Raw genomic sequence first — 6024 nt, forward strand, 5'->3', positions numbered from 1 at the left:
TGGCTCTGTGTGCGGGAAATCACTAACCAGTGGTTGTGTGGGAAATCATTAACCAGTGGCTCTGTGCGGCAAATCATGAACCAATGGCTCTCTGTGTGGCAAATCATTAACCAGTGGCTCTGTGTGCAGCAAATCGTTAACCAGTGGTTCTGTGTGTGGCAAATCATTAACCAGTGGCTCTGTGTGCAGCAAATCATTAACCAATGGCTCTGTGTGCGGCATATCATTAAACAGTGGCTGTGTGTGCGGGAAATCATTAACCAGTGGCTGTGTGTGGGAAATCATTAACCAGTGGCTGTGTGTGGGAAATCATTAACCAGTGGCTCTGTGTGCGGGAAATAATTAACCAGTGGTTGCGTGGGATATCATTAACCAGTGGCTCTGTGCGGCAAATCATTAACCAGTGGTTCTGTGTGGTAAATCATTAACCAGTGGCTCTTTGTGCGGCAAATCATTAACCAGTGGCTCTGTGTGCAGCGAATCATTAACCAGTGGTTCTGTGTGCAGGAAATCATTAACCAGTGGCTCTGTGTGCAGCAAATCATTAACCAGTGGCTCTGTGTGCGGGAAATCATTAACCAGTGGTTCTGTGCGGGAAATCATTAACCAGTGGTTCTGTGTGGTAAATCATTAACCAGTGGCTCTGTGTGCGGGAAATCATGAACCAGTGGTTCTGTGTGCAGGAAATCATTAACCAGTGGCTCTGTGTGCAGCGAATCATTAACCAGTGGTTCTGTGTGCAGCAAATCATTAACCAGTGGCTCTGTGTGCGGGAAATCATGAACCAGTGGTTCTGTGCGGGAAATCATTAACCAGTGGCTCTGTGTGCAGCAAATCATTAAACAGTGGCTCTGTGTGCGGGAAATCATTAACCAGTGGCTGTGTGTGGGAAATCATTAACCAGTGGCTCTGTGTGCGGGAAATCATTAACCAGTGGCTGTGTGTGGGAAATCATTAACCAGTGGCTGTGCGTGCAGGAAATCATTAACCAGTGGCTCTGCGTGCGGGAAATCATTAACCAGTGGCTCGGTGTGGGAAGTCATTAACCAGTGGCTCTGTGTGTGGCAAATCATGAACCAGTGGTTCTGTGTGCAGGAAATCATTAACCAGTGGCTCTGTGTGCGGGAAATCATTAACCAGTGGTTCTGTGTGCAGGAAATCATTAACCAGTTGCTGTGTGCGGGAAATCATTAACCAGTGGTTCTGTGCGGGAAATCATTAACCAGTGGCTCTGTGTGCGGCAAATCATTAAACAGTGGCTCTGTGTGCGGGAAATCGTTAACCAGTGGCTGTGTGTGGGAAATCATTAACCAGTGGCTCTGTGTGCGGCAAATCATTAACCAGTGGCTCTGTGTGCGGCAAATCATTAACCAGTGGCTCTGTGTGCAGCAAATCATTAACCAGTGGTTCTGTGTGTGGGAAATCATTAACCAGTGGTTCTGTGCGGGAAATCATTAACCAGTGGCTGTGTGTGCTGGAAATCATTAAACAGTGGCTCTGTGCGGCAAATCATTAACCAGTGGCTCTGTGTGCGGGAAATCGTTAACCAGTGGCTGTGTGTGGGCAATCATTAATCAGTGGCTGTGTGTGGGAAATCATTAACCAGTGGCTCTGTGTGCGGGAAATCACTAACCAGTGGTTGTGTGGGAAATCATTAACCAGTGGCTCTGTGTGCGGGAAATCACTAACCAGTGGTTGTGTGGGAAATCATTAACCAGTGGCTCTGTGCGGCAAATCATGAACCAATGGCTCTCTGTGTGGCAAATCATTAACCAGTGGCTCTGTGTGCAGCAAATCGTTAACCAGTGGTTCTGTGTGTGGCAAATCATTAACCAGTGGCTCTGTGTGCAGCAAATCATTAACCAATGGCTCTGTGTGCGGCATATCATTAAACAGTGGCTGTGTGTGCGGGAAATCATTAACCAGTGGCTGTGTGTGGGAAATCATTAACCAGTGGCTGTGTGTGGGAAATCATTAACCAGTGGCTCTGTGTGCGGGAAATAATTAACCAGTGGTTGCGTGGGATATCATTAACCAGTGGCTCTGTGCGGCAAATCATTAACCAGTGGTTCTGTGTGGTAAATCATTAACCAGTGGCTCTTTGTGCGGCAAATCATTAACCAGTGGCTCTGTGTGCAGCGAATCATTAACCAGTGGTTCTGTGTGCAGGAAATCATTAACCAGTGGCTCTGTGTGCAGCAAATCATTAACCAGTGGCTCTGTGTGCGGGAAATCATTAACCAGTGGTTCTGTGCGGGAAATCATTAACCAGTGGTTCTGTGTGGTAAATCATTAACCAGTGGCTCTGTGTGCGGGAAATCATGAACCAGTGGTTCTGTGTGCAGGAAATCATTAACCAGTGGCTCTGTGTGCAGCGAATCATTAACCAGTGGTTCTGTGTGCAGCAAATCATTAACCAGTGGCTCTGTGTGCGGGAAATCATGAACCAGTGGTTCTGTGCGGGAAATCATTAACCAGTGGCTCTGTGTGCAGCAAATCATTAAACAGTGGCTCTGTGTGCGGGAAATCATTAACCAGTGGCTGTGTGTGGGAAATCATTAACCAGTGGCTCTGTGTGCGGGAAATCATTAACCAGTGGCTGTGTGTGGGAAATCATTAACCAGTGGCTCTGTGTGCGGAAAATCATTAACCAGTGGCTCTGTGTGCGGGAAATCATTAACCAGTGGCTGTGTGTGGGAAATCATTAACCAGTGGCTCTGTGTGCGGGAAATCATTAACCAGTGGTTCTGTGCGGGAAATCATTAACCAGTGGCTCTGTGTGCGGGAAATCATTAACCAGTGGCTGTGTGGGAAATCATTAACCAGTGGCTCTGTGTGCGGGAAATCATTAACCAGTGGCTGTGTGGGAAATCATTAACCAGTGGCTCGGTGTGGGAAGTCATTAACCAGTGGCTCTGTGTGCGGGAAATCATTAACCAGTGGTTCTGTGCGGGAAATCATTAACCAGTGGCTCTGTGTGCGGCAAATCATTAAACAGTGGCTCTGTGTGCGGGAAATCGTTAACCAGTGGCTGTGTGTGGGAAATCATTAACCAGTGGCTCTGTGTGCGGCAAATCATTAACCAGTGGCTCTGTGTGCGGCAAATCATTAACCAGTGGCTCTGTGTGCAGCAAATCATTAACCAGTGGTTCTGTGTGTGGGAAATCATTAACCAGTGGTTCTGTGCGGGAAATCATTAACCAGTGGCTGTGTGTGCTGGAAATCATTAAACAGTGGCTCTGTGCGGCAAATCATTAACCAGTGGCTCTGTGTGCGGGAAATCGTTAACCAGTGGCTGTGTGTGGGCAATCATTAATCAGTGGCTGTGTGTGGGAAATCATTAACCAGTGGCTCTGTGTGCGGGAAATCACTAACCAGTGGTTGTGTGGGAAATCATTAACCAGTGGCTCTGTGTGCGGGAAATCACTAACCAGTGGTTGTGTGGGAAATCATTAACCAGTGGCTCTGTGCGGCAAATCATGAACCAATGGCTCTCTGTGTGGCAAATCATTAACCAGTGGCTCTGTGTGCAGCAAATCGTTAACCAGTGGTTCTGTGTGTGGCAAATCATTAACCAGTGGCTCTGTGTGCAGCAAATCATTAACCAATGGCTCTGTGTGCGGCATATCATTAAACAGTGGCTGTGTGTGCGGGAAATCATTAACCAGTGGCTGTGTGTGGGAAATCATTAACCAGTGGCTGTGTGTGGGAAATCATTAACCAGTGGCTCTGTGTGCGGGAAATAATTAACCAGTGGTTGCGTGGGATATCATTAACCAGTGGCTCTGTGCGGCAAATCATTAACCAGTGGTTCTGTGTGGTAAATCATTAACCAGTGGCTCTTTGTGCGGCAAATCATTAACCAGTGGCTCTGTGTGCAGCGAATCATTAACCAGTGGTTCTGTGTGCAGGAAATCATTAACCAGTGGCTCTGTGTGCAGCAAATCATTAACCAGTGGCTCTGTGTGCGGGAAATCATTAACCAGTGGTTCTGTGCGGGAAATCATTAACCAGTGGTTCTGTGTGGTAAATCATTAACCAGTGGCTCTGTGTGCGGGAAATCATGAACCAGTGGTTCTGTGTGCAGGAAATCATTAACCAGTGGCTCTGTGTGCAGCGAATCATTAACCAGTGGTTCTGTGTGCAGCAAATCATTAACCAGTGGCTCTGTGTGCGGGAAATCATGAACCAGTGGTTCTGTGCGGGAAATCATTAACCAGTGGCTCTGTGTGCAGCAAATCATTAAACAGTGGCTCTGTGTGCGGGAAATCATTAACCAGTGGCTGTGTGTGGGAAATCATTAACCAGTGGCTCTGTGTGCGGGAAATCATTAACCAGTGGCTGTGTGTGGGAAATCATTAACCAGTGGCTGTGCGTGCAGGAAATCATTAACCAGTGGCTCTGCGTGCGGGAAATCATTAACCAGTGGCTCGGTGTGGGAAGTCATTAACCAGTGGCTCTGTGTGTGGCAAATCATGAACCAGTGGTTCTGTGTGCAGGAAATCATTAACCAGTGGCTCTGTGTGCGGGAAATCATTAACCAGTGGTTCTGTGTGCAGGAAATCATTAACCAGTTGCTGTGTGCGGGAAATCATTAACCAGTGGTTCTGTGCGGGAAATCATTAACCAGTGGCTCTGTGTGCGGCAAATCATTAAACAGTGGCTCTGTGTGCGGGAAATCGTTAACCAGTGGCTGTGTGTGGGAAATCATTAACCAGTGGCTCTGTGTGCGGCAAATCATTAACCAGTGGCTCTGTGTGCGGCAAATCATTAACCAGTGGCTCTGTGTGCAGCAAATCATTAACCAGTGGTTCTGTGTGTGGGAAATCATTAACCAGTGGTTCTGTGCGGGAAATCATTAACCAGTGGCTGTGTGTGCTGGAAATCATTAAACAGTGGCTCTGTGCGGCAAATCATTAACCAGTGGCTCTGTGTGCGGGAAATCGTTAACCAGTGGCTGTGTGTGGGCAATCATTAATCAGTGGCTGTGTGTGGGAAATCATTAACCAGTGGCTCTGTGTGCGGGAAATCACTAACCAGTGGTTGTGTGGGAAATCATTAACCAGTGGCTCTGTGTGCGGGAAATCACTAACCAGTGGTTGTGTGGGAAATCATTAACCAGTGGCTCTGTGCGGCAAATCATGAACCAATGGCTCTCTGTGTGGCAAATCATTAACCAGTGGCTCTGTGTGCAGCAAATCGTTAACCAGTGGTTCTGTGTGTGGCAAATCATTAACCAGTGGCTCTGTGTGCAGCAAATCATTAACCAATGGCTCTGTGTGCGGCATATCATTAAACAGTGGCTGTGTGTGCGGGAAATCATTAACCAGTGGCTGTGTGTGGGAAATCATTAACCAGTGGCTGTGTGTGGGAAATCATTAACCAGTGGCTCTGTGTGCGGGAAATAATTAACCAGTGGTTGCGTGGGATATCATTAACCAGTGGCTCTGTGCGGCAAATCATTAACCAGTGGTTCTGTGTGGTAAATCATTAACCAGTGGCTCTTTGTGCGGCAAATCATTAACCAGTGGCTCTGTGTGCAGCGAATCATTAACCAGTGGTTCTGTGTGCAGGAAATCATTAACCAGTGGCTCTGTGTGCAGCGAATCATTAACCAGTGGTTCTGTGTGCAGGAAATCATTAACCAGTGGCTCTGTGTGCAGCAAATCATTAACCAGTGGCTCTGTGTGCGGGAAATCATTAACCAGTGGTTCTGTGCGGGAAATCATTAACCAGTGGTTCTGTGTGGTAAATCATTAACCAGTGGCTCTGTGTGCGGGAAATCATGAACCAGTGGTTCTGTGTGCAGGAAATCATTAACCAGTGGCTCTGTGTGCAGCGAATCATTAACCAGTGGTTCTGTGTGCAGCAAATCATTAACCAGTGGCTCTGTGTGCGGGAAATCATGAACCAGTGGTTCTGTGCGGGAAATCATTAACCAGTGGCTCTGTGTGCAGCAAATCATTAAACAGTGGCTCTGTGTGCGGGAAATCATTAACCAGTGGCTGTGTGTGGGAAATCATT

This window comes from Scyliorhinus torazame, chromosome 5 (assembly GCF_047496885.1).
Source record: "Scyliorhinus torazame isolate Kashiwa2021f chromosome 5, sScyTor2.1, whole genome shotgun sequence".
Classification (NCBI taxonomy): domain Eukaryota; kingdom Metazoa; phylum Chordata; class Chondrichthyes; order Carcharhiniformes; family Scyliorhinidae; genus Scyliorhinus; species Scyliorhinus torazame.